At 48.3% G+C, this 9,165-nt stretch overlaps 1 pseudogene; it reads left to right on the forward strand.

The window, feature by feature from the left end:
- Positions 1 to 8,016: 8,016 nt before the first annotated feature.
- LOC125524105 (uncharacterized) lies at positions 8,017 to 8,625 on the forward strand (annotated as a pseudogene).
- Positions 8,626 to 9,165: the final 540 nt, after the last annotated feature.

Raw genomic sequence — 9,165 nt, forward strand, 5'->3', positions numbered from 1 at the left:
CACCATCAGAATAGATGATCGTCTCACCGCCAAACGCAGATCCTTCCTCAGATTCCGCCCCACGGATAAACCCAACGAAGGCGCGTTGCACGGCGGGCTGAGCTCAGGCGGGTCGTGCACGCTGAGTCGTCTCGATGATGTCGGTGCAGATGTCCGGCTCAGGGCCCGGTTCGCCGATCTTGCCGATGAAGACGTGGATTCCGCTGAAGGGGACCCGGTACCTGTACTCAATTGAGCTGGCCTCGGGGCCCCAGCCTGCATCGTCGATGTAGAGCTTGCCACGACGACTCTTGGTCATCCGGCCCACAGCGTATCCCTTGATCCCTTCGAAACTGCCCTGTAAGACGTCGAAACCACCGTGCGCTGGCCCCACGGTGGGCGCCAACTATCGTAGAATTGTCACGACAGATGTCCTAGCAGAAGGACTTAGTCGTGGAGCCATCGCAACTAGGTTAGCTTAAAGGAGTTAAACGGGACAAAGGACACAAGGAGTTTATACTGGTTCGGCCCCTTGCGGTGAAGGTAAAGGCTTAATCCAGTTGAGGTGGTATTGCTTATGTTTCGATTACCAGGGAGTGAATATGCTTGACCTAGCTTTCGATCTCTTGTTTCTTGTCCTCAACCGACGCCGAGTCATCCCTTTATATACACAGGTTGACGCCCGGCGGCTCACGGAGTCCCGACCGGCTTATACACAATGTATCCGGCTCGGTGACTAACTACGCGTGCCTTACAACACAAGTCATACATATATGGCGGTTCACCTCTGTGGGCGTCAAGCCGCCTTTGGGTCTTGGGCCTTCAGCAAGCCTGCTTCACGAACCGCCATCTTCCACATCCTCATGGGCCTTGTCATCATGGGCCGCCAGTGGCGTGACCCGGCCCCTCCTGGGCGGGTCATATTCAATAGTTATATCCCCAACAACATCGAAATCGGCCACGAATCTTCGGGCCCGACGACCCCTCGGCGCTCGATCTCCTTCGCCTCCTGCTTGACTGCGACGTGCTCGATCTCCTCCGGCTCCTCCGACCACTCCCTCTTCACGGGGAGAAGCCCCGCGCCGGAAGAGGAGGAGCTCGCGGCGTGGGAAGATCTCGCGGCGGAGGACGAGCCCGCGGCCGAGGTGGGCGTAAGCCCGTGCCGACGGTCGTACTCCTCTGTCTCGCGAAGAAGGAGGCTCAGCGGCGTCTCGAGGCCCTTGTTCGTCCACCTCCTCGCCGCACGCTTCCTCGCGCCATCCGAGCGGACACACCGCTCGCGCTCGGGGTCGCCGCCCCCGCCGGAGCTGCCACCGGAGTTGCGGCTGGAGGCGGAAGGGGCTCACCGGCGGCGAGAAATGTGAGGGGGAGTGGGGAATTGTGGCGAGACGCAGCGGCGGGGGGATAGGGTTTCGACCCATACCTGCCCCGCGAACCCGTAGATATACTGCTTTTGGGGGCCGGTTTGCGGGCCGCAGTAAAAATATTTACGGTCCGGGCGAGTATACATGCTCTGTTCTGGCTAGAAAACTGGACCGAGGCCATATACTAGCCGGAATTTTGCGGGTTCGCGACATATACAGGGTCTGCTAGAGTTGCTCTAAGCCCCTCTAAAAACCGGCAGAGCCCTCGAGCCACGCCTCTCTCCCTTGCCTTGTGGCAATGAGCATCATGTAGGCCGATTTCACCGAAAAATTGTTGTCTCACCAAATTCCATAGAAGTCCATCCACATTTTGCGTGACACCATGTTTTTCCTGGTAAGCATTCTGCATCTCAAACGGATCACTATATTTATGTGCAACAAGAAAGTACAGCTTATATCATGAGATTTCTTTTTAAAAAAGAAGGATTACCATCGGCATCTGCATCAGAGTGAGGCATGCAGCCCCTAGTTTATATCACGACTACTCCTAGAAAATATTGAGCCCACATGGCCACATGCAGGTATATATTCCCACCGGCGCAACGCAACCACACAACCAAGCATGCACACAAACACCTGAGTCCAATCAGCGCCTAATCAATTCATCACCCACTAAGCACACCTCCGTAAAGGTCAGTGCCTAGCTTCTTTAATCCCGTCGTCTCCACCAACATACCTACTTGTAATACCAATCGATCGTCCAACCAGCTGACGGCAGGAAAAAGAAAAGACGGAATCCTCCCGATGGATCGAAAACCAAGGAGGAAATCGACTTCTCCACCGAGATAAGCAAAGCATATGCTCGGGGCAGCAGCTGGCTATCCTTTTTATCGCCTTTAGGGCTCACCAAGGTTTATCGATCGATCGCCCGGAACTCCACCGATGAATAAACGGCGCCGATCGATGGGTGCGCGATGACTCACGCGATCGCGAGGCTTGACAAGCTGTTGTTGTCGCCGGGATAAGCACTTAAGCAGACCGGCCGGCCGGCCCCAGCCAGGATCGCCTCCACGATCGACATGCTGCATCGAAACGCACAGTGAAAAGTGGCGCTCGATCTTCGATCTTTTTATGGTTGGTCGTTGGGCAGATGGGAGACCAACCACCGGGTCTACAGTGAGAAGAGATCAAAGATAGATAATTTAATACTGCTATCTTCTGACGTGAAGTCGCCATGAATATATGAATATACGTGGTGTGCTGTGTCATGGCCGTCAGGTCGATCGAAGCGATCAGGCGTAGTAAGTAAATATCGTGTCGCCAGTAATGTAACCAGCATCCATGATTTTTGTTACACGCTTGGATGGACGCATGGATGATTGCGCGCGCACGTGTGGATCGATGGCTCGCCGTTCTACTGTATGTAATCTTGTCTAGAGAAAGAATCTAGCTTAATTACAGTGTTCGTCCGAGGGGAGACATGCAAGCTCTGCTGTGTTGACTGGAACCTTGCAGTGCTTGTACCAGTGGAGACATGCAGGCCACTTGTCCGGGAGATAAGTTAGGTGCGATGCGATGAACAGGAAACGCATGCGACCATGCAGATACAAGTAGCTAGCTAGTGTTGATTTTGGGATTGATTCCAAGAGCCGGGAGATATATGTTCTCCAATAATTGAGATGTATATTCCAGTTCCGTAGCCAACTTGGAGCCCCAACTTGTGTCTCCACAAGATATATATCGTGATTATCCGAAGCTAGTGACGCATTAATGATACTTCCTCTATCCGAAAAATCTTGTCTCTCAAATGGATGTATCTAGCATCAATGAGACAAGCTTTTTTTTATAGAAAAAAAAGTTGTATCCCCGGCCTCTGCATTTGGATGATGCATGCAGCCATATTATTAATTATTCATAAAGACGCTCCTTCCACTACCGAAGCGGAGTACGGTGCCATGGCACACTACTAGATAGATTGTATGGCTCCGTTGGTGACTTTCTGATCGCGAGTTTCATTTGAAAAACCCCAACGCCATTCATCTTGCGTCAAATCCGGTCTTTCATGCAAGAGTTTCATTTTTGGCCGCTACTACGTTCGTCGAAAACTTCTTGATGGCACCATCATCTCATTACCTTTTTTTCCCTTCGACTTCGGCTATCACCAATGCCCCACCATGCTGAATAGGCGTAACAAAGCTACCTGAAAAAGGCAAGGTGCACCTTAGATTGAAATCGACAAATTGCGTTTTGCTAGATGGATTCTTTAGAAAGATTCCTGGATAAAGTTCAGTATAATATTTAGTTAGAATCTAAATAAAGGCGCATACGTGGGCAGGCAAGGGACCCCACTACTTCTTCATTCGGGGAGGGGGGGGGGGCTAGCCTCATGACTTCCCACTGGGCAAGGGGTGCACCTAACCCACCTACTCACTCATTAATTATGGTGTTCAGCTGACTTGCACAGAAAGACCCCTATTATTTAGTAATTTGGCGCCCCATCTTTACATTGACTGTTGTCAACTAATCTTTCCAATGTTCAATTCTACTCTATGTTAGAACATTTCTGTGAATGTTGTTTCAATCTAAGTGGTCCTATTCTCTGTCCCGTGCTAGGAAGCATTACTCTTCTTTTCATTCCAAGACCGATACGGTTGATTGGTCTGTGCGTTTCTCTTATTACTTTTTTGTATCCCCCTGTTCCTCGGATACAATTCGATCCTTCTACGGCCAAATCTCAATTTGTGGAAAGCCTTCGATGGCTTCCTTATGAAAACATCCATTTGTATATGGGTATAGACGGTCTTTCATTATTCTTCGTGATATTGACCACATTTCTGATCCCTATTTGCATTTCAGTGGGTTGGTCTCGTATGAGAAGTTTTGGGAAATAGTATATTACAGCATTTCTAATTCGTGAATTTCTAATGATCATCGTGTCCTGCATGCTGGATCCTCTACTATTCTATGTTCTTTCCAAAAGCATGCCAATCCCTATGTTGTGCGGAGATGAGCATCTTCTATTCGCTGGGATCAAGCTTTTCCTCTGCAGGGGCCTTGTGCAGTAAACCCTCTACGGCCGGTCCCCCGTCGTCGTAAAGTAGTAAAGGTCCCCGCGAAGCTTTCGGGAAGAGGGGTAGTCTTGTGCGTAAGCATAGCATTTCTGGTCGAACCACCAAACCACACATCTTTTTTTGGTGGGAGGGTACTCCGAGTAGTGGGTACCTCGTAGGACCTCGACCCGCCTACTCAGGTCTTGTATGGATATGCAGGAAGGGGTGCTCCTAGGTGTGTGTAGGGGGTGTGTTTGTTCGCGAGAATGAATTCCTCGTCAAGTCAGGGGGGTGTGGACACACTTGCGCGAATTTGGGTAAAGGCTACAAGGGATAAAAATAAAGGAAATTGTGCCCGACCAGGGATGGACGTAAACTCGTAAGCTACCGAGGGTAGGGATAATTGTCCAAGTCTTATTTTAAAAAAAGCCGCCCCGGCACTGCAGGCAGGTTAGTTACACTGTCGTTGCCGGAGAGTTCTTGGCGAAGAGACCTTAGGATAAGTTGCTAAAACAAACGGAGGGGAGGATCGACCCGTTCAGTAGAATTCCGAAGAAAGACTGTTAGCAGTAGGTGGAGACATTTCTTTGGCCCCCTTCCAAATAAATGCGGGCAGGGTAGAGCTCGGCAGAGGGTTCGAGAATAGGGTAGGGTTTTTTATGGTCGGGTCCCCTACCACTAGTCCGGCTAGCCTTCTTTCAGGCAGGAAGCAGGCCTAAACGACGGGCGGGCATCTCCCGCTACGCAAGCAGCATTGTTCGCCACCACCCGAGAAGCAAAAGATTCGAGAGTCAAGGCGGAAAAGACAAGCATAGTGGTCTAATGACAAGGGCCGACGACGGAAGCTCGGGACGGAGCCGTGATGCGGAAGTCTCACGTACAGTTCCCTAAGAAGGGAGTGGCTACCCACTGGAGCTTAGACCAACTACCACCGGTCAATTCCGCTTTGGGGCCACCCCTGACTCTACCATCATTATAGGGGTATGGGGTTCGAGACAAAGAAAGATCAAGGCAGCATATCAGTTTTTCCTATATACTTTACTTGGATCCGTTTTTATGCTATTAGCTATTCTGTTGATTCTTCTCCAAACAGGAACCACCGATTTACAAATTTTATTAACCAGTGAATTTAGTGAGCGGCGCCAAATCCTTCTATGGATTGCTTTTTTCGCCTCTTTTGCCGTCTAAGTGCCTATGGTACCAGTTCATATTTGGTTACCCGAAGCCCATGTAGAGGCACCTACGGCTGGATCCATCATCTTGGCTGGAATTCTTTTAAAATTTGGAACCTACGGGTTTTTAAGATTTTCAATACCCATGTTTCCCGAAGCAACACTTCGTTTCACTCCTTTCATTTATACTCTAAGCGCGATTGCTATAATATATACTTCCTTGACCACTTTAAGACAGATCGATCTTAAGAAGATCATTGCCTACTCTTCAGTAGCCCATATGAATTTGGTGACTATTGGTATGTTTAGTCGGACGGCGGCTGTTAGGTCACCTATTTACTTACTACAATTCAAGTTATAGGGCCCAAATAGGAACATTCTCAACCTGTAACTAAAAGTAACTAAACTAAAAAAAGGCTACTATTTGAGGCAAAGTAACTAAACTAATATCCTTGAATCAATAGAAAGGTATCAGAAAATTCATAAATCTTTCCAAATAGAGCACCTTCCAAAGCATACTTTCCCTCTAGAAATTATCAGTCAACTATATTGTCTACTCAGTATACCTAGTTCCTATAGGCATACTTTTCTTTATCATTGAAAGCTTAGACCTGGAATCAATGGCGATAATGCCATCCCCTTTCCTTCGATATAAAAGAATCATTCTGAGCGATTCCATAAGAAGCGACTCGCTTTTTCATCGGTTCCGGGGGAAGACCAAAGATCCTACGCAACCGGTCTGCCAGAAAAACTCAAAAGAGAAAGAGAGGTATGCACTGTGAAGGAAGCCCTCTGACCCACTCTTCCTTCCCCCTACCTACCCATAAGGTAAGTAGGGGCCTCGGCATCTCTATTTCCTGAGAATACTACTAAAACTACTTCGAGAAACCTACCAATTCGAGAAACAATACAAACCTACCAAAAAAACTAATTAATTACTAGCCTCCCCCCTTTTGGGTGGCTTATACTGCTTGTGCGAGTGAGAAATTATATTGCGGATATCCTGGGGTTCTATGATCTCAAGCAGAGGAAAGTGCCGGGGGAACGTGTGCACCATGAATAGGATCTCCCTAGGTTCAAGGAATGAAAGAAGTGAGTCTACCTTCCATTTTAAGCCAGGGAAAGACTGATATTCTGAGCACAAAATCCACCTTTTAAAGGTTTCTTTGTAATTGTCAGGCGGTCCCCCGCTCCGGAGGAGAAGCTTCTTCTATGGCTATGGACAAAAGGAGAAATAATCATGTTCATTATATTCCTCCTAGAATCCAAGGCATTTCGTCGGAATACATCCTGTCTTTTCACCTTTGTAGTCCTATGCATAGTGAGTACTATAGCCCCAATCATAGCTACTAATAAAATCAGACTAGAAACCAAAAACCAGACGGAATAGTAGGTATAAAGAAAATTGCCCAATGTTTCCAAATTAGTCCAACTTCGTACCTTTCCGGCATAAACCGTATATCTCAGAGAGGTCGTATTTCTGTGGGTTGGTAGTAATGGAATGGTTTCATTATCTAAAATGAAGAACATTTCCCACCAAAATATCAGTCCAATAATACCACTCACTGGTAAATAGCGCAATACTTCTTCGTGAATCTCCGCTATTTGAATATTGAACATCATAAACACGAATAGGAATGAAACGGCAATAGCTCCTATATGAACTACTGGGGAGATCATAGCGGAGAAGTTGAGACCTAACAAAATAAGTAACCAGAAGTGTCGCAAAAGACTAGGATGGAAAACAAAACGGAATGTACCGAATTTTTAGCACGTACAACCATCAAACCAGAGACCAAAGCAGGGCTCAACAAAATAGTAAGTATCATGGTACGTCATCCTCCCTTGAAATGGTACTTGAATGCTGGAGCAAGAAGACGCATTCAAGTCGATCTACCACAACCAGCACGGTTGTTCGTATTTCATTTTCTTCTTCCAAGCCGACGCTCTTCTTATAAAAGAAAGCACTCACTGAATTATTTACTGAATCTCGTCTTTCTCTCGGCGCCGAGAAATTTTGACATGTCCGGGTCGATCAAAGGTTCGGCTTGCTTCTCCCCCACCCTCGCCTATGAAATGGATAACCCTTGCTGCCATAGCAGCAGGATTTTAAGGGCTTCTGTTGAAGCGGGATAGGAGGAAGCCATGCATTCTTTCAAGAATCTCCAACCCCCCTTACCTTCTCTTTCTATTCTATAAAAAAGGCGAACATCTAATCTAGGCTCAGACGCCTTTCTATGAAGGCGAGCAGCCCAGCCCCCTTGTTGAAATTTGGATATTAAGGAAGCCGTATTTCACAATAGCAGCTCCGAGAAGCTGGGCTTAGGGTGCGCCTCCTGCGGTCGTTTCGGTGACTCAATTGGCTGGCTTCCCTCAGCTCAGACTGGTGTCGCCACCTCTCCCAGGACCGGAATGATTATCCCCGCCCGATGGGTCTACATTCATCCCTGAATGTCATCGGGTACTCTTCACCTCCCCGCCATTCTTGTAACCGTCACCTGTAATCCGCACAGGTGTGTCTGCACCCCCTAGAGTGGACGAGAAAGAAAAGATTTTTTTATTGGAGCAACCCCCCGGGTTCCAGACCCAGGAGTTCACTTTCCCGTATGAGCATTCGGTACATATATAAGTCAGTGGAAGAGTCAAATGGTCACCGCTACTGAGGATCTCCCCCCTTATCCTAGAATGGTCGTCTGAGGGTTCGCCGTGGTTCATTGCTGTGCTTACACACTAGGCTACCCTTCTCCGAAAGCTCCGCGGGACCACCTATCACTAGTCTTCGGCCGGAGGGGTTTATTGCACAAAAAGGCCGGGACGCGGGCTCCCGCAGAGGAAAGCCCAACGAATGTCAGATGCAAAGCCCCGCACCTCATTAGGATCATATTGGCATACTCTCCTAAAAAAGAGCAGACCCCATTGAAGACGGGAGTGAGGTACAACAAGGCCATTTTCGTCCACCTTCTCACGGAGCCGTACATGGACGTTACCGCTCATACAGCTCCCAGCCAGCAAGCAGTTAGCTTTCCTCTAGAAGTCATGGAAGTGTGGATAAATCGATAGAAGGTTTTTATTTCTTAAAAAATCGCCCTAACCGTCCTCAATATGGACAGAGAGAGGTCTCGAGTTTTTTGGGGTCCTCGAGATCGCATTTTAGGTCGAGTAGAGACGCTAGGGAGTCTGTGTGCTTCCCTTGGCATTTCAAGATGGCCTCTATCGTCTTTTTGAGAGCCTCCCGTTTGCCCGTCAAGGGGCATTTGACATCCAGAGACAAAATCAGTCCCACACAAAACTGGGAATTTTCCCCAATGGACGTAACCAGCTCTGCTTTCGCGGTCTCAAAAGGAGAAGCCCCGAACGCTTGCAGTTGCTTTTTTCTCTTTACTCCTTCTAAGCGAGCCTCTAAAGACTCTACTCCTACTTTAAACTTATAGTCCGATTCTTCCAATTCTTTCGAAGACAAAGTAGAACTTCGTTTTGAGGAGTTTGACCCCCGTTAGCCGCCGTCCAGCCGGCGGCTACTCTGGGATGGTCGAGGTTTAGGCCAACAGAGGGGGCTTGCTCCCTTTCTTCTGGAACTAAGGAAGGACCTGCGGGTGGCGT

This window comes from Triticum urartu, chromosome 7A, assembly GCF_056163025.1.
Source record: "Triticum urartu cultivar PI428250 chromosome 7A, HENAU_Tu73, whole genome shotgun sequence".
Lineage (NCBI taxonomy): Eukaryota > Viridiplantae > Streptophyta > Magnoliopsida > Poales > Poaceae > Triticum > Triticum urartu.